At 41.1% G+C, this 10,396-nt stretch overlaps 1 long non-coding RNA gene across 1 annotated transcript; it reads right to left on the reverse strand.

Annotated features, from left to right (window-relative positions):
* Positions 1 to 233: 233 nt before the first annotated feature.
* Positions 234 to 7,318, reverse strand: LOC103791439 (uncharacterized). Its single transcript, XR_617811.5, has 2 exons — positions 7,262 to 7,318; positions 234 to 2,048 (listed from the first exon to the last, which is right to left on the reverse strand). It is a non-coding gene; the product is annotated as an uncharacterized LOC103791439 (long non-coding RNA).
* Positions 7,319 to 10,396: the final 3,078 nt, after the last annotated feature.

Genomic DNA, 10,396 nt, shown 5'->3' on the forward strand with positions numbered 1-10,396 from the left:
ATGAAACCAACACCGTAGTTCAAGTTCAGGACACTGTGTAGCTCAATGCTATTCTTTTAGAGGACCTATGGCCATATGTTATAATTCCTTGTTACTCAAAGTGTAGTAGGCAAACCAGCGTATTTGACATTACTTGGGAATTTTCAGAGAAGTCTTGAATGCCCTAGATTGACACAAATTTGAAGAGTCACATTAACTGTTAGTTAATATTAACACATCCCAAAGTGTATCTGTTTCATCAGTTTATTGGTTCCAACGAGCTCTCGTTATCAGTAATAATTCAACTTTACTAGCTCAACCTTCCCCGGCAGTGCCAAAGATAGGATGGTGTTCATCTTCAGGGTACCCGTAAGCTTTCCTTGGAATCCTCCGAATGTCACCCATGCTAACTTAGGAGCAGATCCTGCCCCTGCGCGCTTGCCTGTTGCTTACTGCCTGGCGGGCGTTCCGTGGGACCCCACTGGGTCGTGAGCAGAAACAGGGAGGGTGCTGCCTCCTTCATGTTCTGTCAGTTGTTGTCCCCAGGCCCACATAGCCTTGTGTGTACCTTAGTTTAACTCCCAGCTCCACTCTGCACAGATCTAAGCTATCTTAAAGGCTACAATTTTGAATGACATCTTGTGTCCTCACTACTTCTCATTTCCATCCCCAGGTACACTGGCACCAAATCCCTCCCATAGGCTGTTTCCTCTGTGAAAATCACTTCTTATGGAATGATCAATGCTTGTGGGTCACCATTAATAGCCATCCCTCATATACTGTACTCTCAATGTTTGAATCCAGTTCAGGCTCAGCTGAAACCCCACTTCTGAGAAGCAACAGTATAATGTAGCTGGTTTAAACATCAGCTGCCACCATCATCACCACATTAACTGCCGATGCATGCTGTTGTTTCACTACTAATAAAAACAAAACATTTGGAGAAACGTTTTCTTAGATTACTAGAGATACTCTTTGAGCTATCTTGAGCTATCTGCTGAGATCCCAAGGATATACAATTTAATTTGGGAAACTACATTTTAAGATTGCATTGATAAACTAGGGAGGGGCCCCACATAGGCAAGAAAGATGTTGAGGTATCTGGAAATCATTTACATAGAGTGAAAGGAAGTGGAGAGAATAATTTGAGAATGGAGGCCAGGATAATGTCTTTAAATATTTAAACAGCTGTCATGTGGCCAGGCACGGTCTCTTGTTCTGGATTATTCTGGTGTCCAGACTAAGATCAATGGGAGGAAAATACAGAGTGACTCTAAAACCACAAATCGACTAACAAGGAGTGAATGCCTTGGGAAACAGAGTTCTCTATCACTCATGTGTCTAAGCTAAGAGGAGTGTGTTTACTTTAGAGCACTTTAGGAGAAATTAGCAGGGGGGAAATGAAAACAGGTAGCACTGTCTCTTGAAACATAAAAGCTGGAAGTAATCTTAAAGATTATCATCTAAACTTAGGATTATCATCCTAACTTAGGTGACTATGACACAGTGGGGATTTGATTAATCCTAGTTCACTCTAATCACTGTCAGAGGGGACTAGAGCCTGCATTTTCAGTTCCAGTCTCATGATGCTTTTCCCTATATACTATTCTTCCCTCTAAGATCCCATACAAATTTCAGCCTCTCTAATGAATGCCATGAATGGGGAAAGAATAGGCATGGAGAGTCCAGGTGACAGTGGCTGGGACAGACCTCGGTGGTCTCAATGATATTGTGACCAATTTTTGAGTCTATATTGGGAATACAGAATAAGATGACTTATCAATTCATTTTATTCAGCAAAAATGCATATTTTTTTAACATACTGAGTTTTGCAGAATCTGCAATTTGCTTTCCAGAAATTTTTCTCTAATACCATTTTCATGTTCGAGCAATATCAATGTCAATTCACTCAAAAGTCACTTGTCTTGGTTCTTCTCAACTTCGTGTTTCTCTTGCGTACAGTGTGCTGAGCATCCCTGGTCTCTGTCCTCTCTTTTGTTCTTCCTTTCCTGTCCCTTCCCTGTGTTGCTTCCAGTGAAGTAGTGTGAAAGGAGGAAGTCACTGGGAACCTGTAAAGGGGAAGGGAAAGACTGTGGGAGAAGGGAACCAAAACAGGAGATGGTTGGCCCAAAGAAACTTTGCTGACTTCTTCTAATTTTTGCCTCAACTTTTTCTTATTTCAGTCATCTGTGCTAAAAAAAGGGAAGCTATGAGCACATGCCCTTTCACATCCTACCTCACATGGCCCAGGAAAGATGGCCACAAGGCCCATGTAAGCAGAAGTAGCTCCCTCATGGCCTGATATTCAAAATGGCTACCATCATAGTAGTTCCTTTGTGGGGAAAGCACCTCTAAAATGGAGTTGTTATTGAGAATTTCGCTGATGCCTGAACATCTCTGAGGGAAGTAAGAGAGTGCTGCAATAGGGCAGGGCATGACAGTTGGCATCCTTGGGGATAGATGGTTAGAGACCTTCCTGGGAAGGGTTTCGAGTAGACCTCATGTATTTTTGGATCCCTGGGCTTAGACACTAAGGATTCCTGAGACAATTCAGGTAAGTTTCCTTGGAAGGCCAACACATGAATGCATTGACTCTTTGACTCCAAATCTTTTATTAAATCAGGGAATAAGGGAATGGCTTGGCATTTTCTTAGTGGTTATATGAGGCAGTAAGAACTTCAACTGGACTTTACCCCAGTGGATTATAATTTGAGCTTCCAATTTTAAGGCATGATCTATAAACCTCTCTTACAAACTGTGGTATAATAAAAAATACGTTTTGTCTTTGTCCTCAGTTTCCAAAACCCTTAGAATTCCCTGAGTGATAGGCATGTATCTTGTTACTCATAATGAGCCCCTTTCAACCATACCTGAGTTTATACTAGCGATATGACCTTTGGTGGACCCACCTCTGGTTAGAGTGGTAGCTTATAACCCATGGTGGCCAGTTAATAGATTCTGTCCTTTTTTAAAAGTGATTGTTTCAAGAGTAGACACAAAAAACAACCTGGTTCAGTAAAATCAATCCTTGGAGTTTTGCCAGATGTTGCAAAATAAATTTTCTTTTTCTTTTGAGATTGCTAATCTAGAGAGAAGTAAACCAAGACCTGCTGATGGCTATCTTGCCTCCATGAGGGCGGTGCTGCTTGAGAATGGAGCCAAATAAGAGAAAATTTGAGGGGCTGGGAGTGCAGAAAGAGAGAGAAAGTCAGATCTTTGGTAACATCACATAAAGCCCTAAATCAATCAGTGCCATGCCTAAAGCTAGATTGCGACCAAAACTTTCTCTGCTAAGCATCAACAAATTCCCCTTTCTTCTATTTAGCCAGTTTAAGTTGGGTTTCTGTCACTTAAACCAAATATATCCTTCATAGCATTTTCCAAATTGCCCTTCCACTCTAGCTCCAGATGGCCTGGGAGGAGCATAAACACAGCTCCTACCTCTCACTGCCTGAAACTATTTGAGGTCAGGAGACTGAGTTTGAGTCTTAGTGCTATCATCATTCACTAACAGTGATCCAAAACAAGCACTATATTCTCATTTAAAGCATGCACAGGGTTATTGTCATAACTAAATGGGACAAAGCATATACATTTACTATCTCCGCAGTATGAATGTGTTAAAATGTAAATGTGGGGCTGAAGAGAAAAGCAATGATGACATTTGGTGTCTGCTCTGTGCCAGGCACAATGCCAGGCACTCTGCATATTTAATCTTCTTTCATCTTTATTATAGCCCTGTGAGGCAGGTTGTGGTGAGGGTTCACGTATAAAGCACCTAGTGTATTTCCTGGCTTGGAGAAGTTGCTCAATAAATATTAATTTCCTGTTGTAACTGTGCCACCAGTTTAGTGATTTTGGATAAATATCTCCAATCTTCAGATTCCTTTGATGGTAATATGAAGGCTTAAACTAAATGATAGTCAAGGTTCCCTGTAGGCTTAATTGTTTAAGACAAAATTGTTAAACGTGGTACTTGGAAAAAGTGTTCCAAAATCAAAAAAGCTGGGACCAGCTGAAATCAAAGTTAAGCAAGGTCTTGTCCAAGATCATGTAGCAAATCTGTAGTCAACCCTGAGGTGATGGTGTTCTGTATCTTGATAGACGGGGTTTGGGTTACACAGGTGCATACGTTTGTCAAAATGAGGCATCTGTAGACTTCGTATTTGTGCATTTCATAGCATGTAAATTTTACATCAAATGAAGTATTTATATGGGAATATATTGAAGCCTGTAATTTACTTCAAAATGCACCAAAATTAGGATAAAGTAATGGATGGTTAGAGGGATAGGTGGATGGACAGATGCAATAAAGCACATATAGTAAAATCATAATAATAGAATTTAGGTGGGGCTATGCCAGTGTTCACTAAAAAGTGCTCTCAACTGTGCTGTATGAGATTTTTCATAATAAAATGTTAGACAAAAATAACCTGTAGCCAAGCCTGGATTTCCGCCCAAGAGTTTCGATCAGCCCATGGCACCTGCTTCCTTCCAGGCCTCCAGGAGAGAACCCATTGCTTAAGGGTATGAGTGCTCCTTCTCTGTAGGACCTCTAAGCTGAAACAGGCACACTCTCTTACATGTTGATACCCCTCCTGGGCAAACAAGCCTCACCCTTTCTCATAAAAAGGGAAGAAAGGTTTCCTCTAGCTCATTCCCCTGACTTTAATGAGAGCCAAAGCTAAACAGGTCACAGTAAGCAGTTCTGAAATAACCCCTTCGCTTCAGCTGTCATCGCCTCTACTCCCAGCTGCTCCCTTGGCTTCAGCAGCTCCCCTCTCTAACAGTCATTTTAGCACCCTTGCCCCTCCCTCGGCCTCCCTCTCTCCTCTTGGCCTCGTTTCTGGGCCCAGCAAGCCGTGGAAACATCTGAGATTCCTCTTTTGCCTTCCATTTTTAAATCTCATCTGAGAGAAGTCTAGGGGTTTAAGCAGACTTCTCTAATTATGATTTTAGTCTGTTTAATAAATTAATCAGGCACATCGAATCTGTTCCTGCTCCGTCTTAAACTCTGACTTCAGTCCATTTTTGCATAATAATAACTCCTGTCATTTGCATTTGCGTTTCTTAATTCCAAGCACTTTCCATCTCTATTCATTGCTCTATATACATTTTCACAAGCTAGATTGGCAAGTATTATTTCTCTTTCACAGATGGAGACTCTGGGAGATGTTACAAATTAACAGTTATTGAGTTCCTACTGTGTGCACTCACTGTGCTGTCTGCTTCTATGTACACAGTCCTACTTGAAGTCCACAACCTCTTTGTGAGGAGCCTATTGTATGGGTACGACTTTTGCCAAGGAAATTGAGGCTTGGAGAGAATATTTTCTGAGGTACAACAACCAGAAGGTAATTCCCATGAGCAGTGCAGTCCCACAGAATGCCAGAGCAGGAGGGATGTTAGTAGCTTCCTAGGCCAACTCCTACATTTTCCAGTTGAGAATATTAAGGTCTAGAGAGTTAAGTAAGCTATTTAGAAGCAAAGCTAGAATTAGAACTCAGGTCTAAATATTCTGACTTGGCCCAATTTAGCAAATGAGAAACTCCACATAGTTCCAGACATATGGGAAAAGTTGGAGTGTTACACGCCCTCAGGGTATCTGGATGCCACTCTGTGCTGGCAGTGTAATTTTTAAAACTGGCAGGAGCTGAGTTGGGTCTTGAAAACTTAGCCACTCACAGCCTGTGAGGCCCTCGGGCAGCCCAGACATATCCAATGTTCCCTTGTGCAATACTCGTCTCCTGTGCCAGGAGGCTTTGAAAGCAGGAGCAGCATCAACAGTTGCAGTATAATCATGGGAATGGGGAGTGAATGAAAAAATGTGGTGCATAGACCGAGACCAGCTGGGCACCAGGGTCGGTTCCTTTACAGCTCTCACCTGCCACATCTTGATTCAGTTTGATTGGGCTTGAGGGTGAATGGGGAGTACAAAGCTGGATTTTTTTAATTGGCCTGGGATTTGCATCACTTCCATGCCAACAGTATAAACTTGCTTGTCTGATACACTTTGCATGTGGCTGTTCATACCCAAGTGTTGCAGACAGAAAGGGTCTTGCTTCTAAGCTGATAGAGCTGATATTTGCTTTCTTTTCCCAACAGAGTTAGGACTTAGGTCAAAGGTTTATTTGGTTTATTTATTTATATATTTAGTTGCTTGTATATTTGCTAAAATTGCTTAGTCCTCTAACACCATGGGGCTCCTATCATTGAAGGGGAACCATGGCTCATAAACTGTCCTGTGGATAAGTGGCTGATAAGTCTGAATGTTGTATAAGAAGGGCTTCTGTCAGGCTGGACTTTGAGGTTGTTTGGACTCTGACTGTAAAGGGAGAGGACTGATCCTGCCATTCTGCAACCTGGATTGGACTGGTGATGCCCACATACTGTATTTTGTAAGATGGAATGAGCCAGACTTCGGTAAATGCACTACGTCCAGACTCTTGGTGTATGATCACTGTTAGGCCCCATAGGCTGGATCAGTCCCTTGGTGTTGAGAGATGGGATTTCCCAGAAAAGAATGGATATTCTCACTATTAGTCTTCCTAGAGCTGATTATGTCTAGACAAAGTGATCATGTAGCTGAACATCAAATTGGGGCTATTTGGGGAGTAAGAAGGGAACTATTAACTCTGAGACATCAAGTGTAAACTGGGACAGATGGTCATTCTGCTTTTAGGGCACTGAGGGATGAGATAAGAGAAAATACTGTCTCTCTGGGCTGGGAGGCAGAAGAAGCCTGGAGCACTTCCCTGTCACAATAGGCCCTGGAGAAGAACCGGGGCATAACGGACCCTGATGGCAGGTCTGGGTCTTGGTACTTACTAGAAGCTACTCCCTGAATTGTACTTCTTATTCATTAACCATTATGTATATTTATGAGGCAGTCTTGCTCTGTTGCCCAGGCTGGAGTGGAGTGGCACGATCACAGCTCACTGCAGCTTCAAACTCCCAGGTTCAAGGAAGTCTAGTGCCTCAGCCTCCCAAGTAGCTGAGATTACAGGCCTGCTACCACTCCCAGCTAATTTTTGTATTTTTAGTGGAAACGAGATTTCACTATGTTGGCCAGGCTGGTCTCAGACTCCTGGCCTCAAGCAGTCCACCCTCAGCCTCCCAAAGTGCTAGGATTACAGGCAAGAGCCACCACACCCAGCCAATTATGGTTCCTTAAATGTTACCACCCTGCTAAATGTCCAGGTTGCAACATTTAAGGAACCTGCACATAAAAATCAGAGATTTTTGTGATTGTGCTGGGCATAGAAGAATCTGGGGGACTCACCTCTCAGGAGTGAGCAGGACAAGAGGCAGCAGTTGACAGCAGCACCAGGACACTGGTACAGACAAGGCAGAGCCCAGGAACCAAGTGAGAAGAGGCAAGGGGAGGAGTTTGGGTAGTGACCATGGCTGGCTTGCCAAGAGCCCTAGCCATCTGTGAATGCAGCGCTGGCTCCAAGAGCTTTACTCACCTTCCCAAGTCCACCTTCACTCTTTCCTACCTGAGTGACATTAAGAGAGTATTTTCGGCCGGGCACAGTGGCTCAAGCCTTTAATCCCAGCACTTTGGGAGCTTGAGGTGGGTGGATCACGAGGTCAAGAGATCGAGACCATCCTGGTCAACATGGTGAAACCCCGTCTCTACTAAAAATACAAAAAATTAGCTGGGCATGCTGGCGCGTGCCTGTAATCCCAGCTACTCAGGATGCTGAGGTGGGAGAATTGCTTGAACCCAGGAGGCGGAGGTTGCGGTGAGCCGAGATCACGCCATTGCACTCCAGTCTGGGTAACAAGAGTGAAACTCCGTCTCAAAAAAAAAAAAAAGAGAGAGTATTTTCATTGCAATCACAAGCAAAAATGCTTTTGCTTTCTGTTGCTATCTGTTCCTTTGTGTGGCTTCTTACCTTTGGAGAGATAATGGATGTCTTTGGGAAGGAGTCTGAGCTCAGGTTTCCCATGCCCTCGCCCACACCTCCAGAATGGCATTTGAGTTCTGAATTGTAATTGCTGTTGGCTTATGTCTCTCCCACTCCCTCTGCTAACAGCAACTCAAGGTTGTCACATGCCCAGTGTCCAATGCAATGCCAGGCAAAAAATAAATCTAATTAAATGATGGAGCAAGACGAAAATGACACTGAGCTCAGATATAGAAAGGATAAGATATAGACTCCATGTTCCTCAAGGTCTCAGATATCCACATGGATTTTCCAAGATAATATAAAAACTCTATTCTCATTTTTCTATTGCTTTCAGTAGGATTTTGTTAATCTGCTTTCTGCCCTGCAGAGAAATAAAAAAGGATCTTGGCATTGCAGCTTAAAAATAGTAGAGGAGGCCAGGCGCCTGTAATCCCAGCACTTTGGGAGGCCGAGGTGGGCGGATCATGAGGTCAAGAGATCGAGTCCATCCTGGCCAACATGGTGAAACCCCATCTCTACTGAAAACACAAAAATTAGCCGGGCATGGTGGCACGCGCCTGTGGTCCCAGCTACTCCGGAGGCTAAGGTGGAAGAGTCGCTTGAACCCAGGAGTCAAGGTTGCAGTAAACCAAGATTGTGCCACTACACTCCAGCCTGGTGACAGAGCAAGACTCCGTCTCAAAAAACAAAAAACGAAAAAAACCAGTAGAGGCTAGCAGGATTTATTCTTAATTAAACACTTTCAGAAATATTTCTTAGTGCATCTTTTTCTTTGCAGGTCTTACATTTGATGATACATAGGGATGCTGTTTTTATCTTTTTTGTTTGTTTCTCTACAGTACAGGATTCAATTTAAAAATTGTCATTATTGCCTTGGGGTTATTTGATATAATCTAGAAAGAGTACCCCCCTCTTTTAACTTGGCTTGCATGCAATTTTCCTTAGAAAATTTTCTAGAGTGAACCCAGGGTGTTAAGAAAAATTATATAACATATCTAGTTATTTGTTCTGCATATTATAATAATTCAACAAATGTTACTTAAATAGAACATTCCCTATTTACAAAAGCTGAATACAGTACTTTTTTTAAAGAAAAAGATCACAGAAGCTTTAGTGGATAGAAATATACACAGGATTTATACGTGAACATAGTTTTTATAGATTCCAAGGTAATAGAGGAACAGATTTAAAGGTTAAGATTAAAACTTCACTTCAAACTTTTTTAACCTTTTTTTTTTAACAGTTTTTATTTGAAAAATGTGAAAAAAGGAGAAAATGAAAGTAATATTTACTGACAACTTTCCCACATTTTTTAGTTATGATCTCTCCATTGTCACCACCACCAAAATCTACTTACTGTTATTAATGATTTAGTGCATGTTCTAGGCTTTTTTTGTTGTTCTCGATTGCTCTCTCCCCTGCATTTCTCTCTCACATGCATACACATACACATGCACAGACACACACACACACACACACACACACACACACACAAACTCATGTATGCATTTTTACTTAAAAAATAGAATTGTGCTAATCATACTGTACTCCTATTTTCTTTTTTCACCTAAAAATAGCTTATAGGCCTGTTTCAAAGTCACTACATACAGATATTACGTCATTCTCTTTTTGAAATTTTAGGTTTTGCATTTAGCTTTTGGATCTGACTGAAATTTCTTTCTTTGTATAGTGTGAGATAGGGATCTAATGCTGATTTTTCAAAATGAATTGCCAGTCATCAAATAACTATCCCTACTGATTAAATACTGCTATTAAAAGGCTGCCTTTATCATGAACTGAATTTCCATATTGACTTGATTATGTATCCTGTTTCATGGAAGTGTTTATTACTGTGACAATTATTGTTTAATTTACCATAATTTATAATATATTTTGATACCTACTTATGCATTTCTATGTAAAGTCATTACAATTTTAATTTCCATTTTAATTGCTATATCTGATAGGAAAAGGGCCCCTTCATTGCTTCTATTTTCTGGTTAGTTTTGATTTCATTTTTGCCATTTCAATTTTAACAAAGTAATACCTGTACATAATTTAAAAACCAAATAAAACCAGAAGGCTCATAATTATAAATAGCACTTTTCTCACTACTCTTCAACCCTTACCTCCTTCTTCTCAGAGGTAGTCACTTTCATTTATTTTAGCTGATCTTTCTGGCACTTACCTCTATAATTCTAAATAATATGATTATACTACCAATTCTTGATTTATATCTTTTTGACCTCATTTAGTGGCTTCTGTTTTACTTGTTCTCTTTCTTACATTCCACTGTCCTACTTCTGCTGAGCAGTGTATATCACAGATTTTAGCTCAATCAATAAATAGTGTTTACATTGAGGTTGGGCAAACACTTTTAAATTGTGGAATCAATTCATATTATTTGATCGCATTTCCTTTCTGGTCCAAAAGAAACGTTTTATGGGATTTTTTAGAGTTATTAATTGCTTCTATTTTCACTGTAATTTTAAAAAGCTAAT

This window comes from Callithrix jacchus, chromosome 2 (assembly GCF_049354715.1).
Source record: "Callithrix jacchus isolate 240 chromosome 2, calJac240_pri, whole genome shotgun sequence".
Lineage (NCBI taxonomy): Eukaryota > Metazoa > Chordata > Mammalia > Primates > Cebidae > Callithrix > Callithrix jacchus.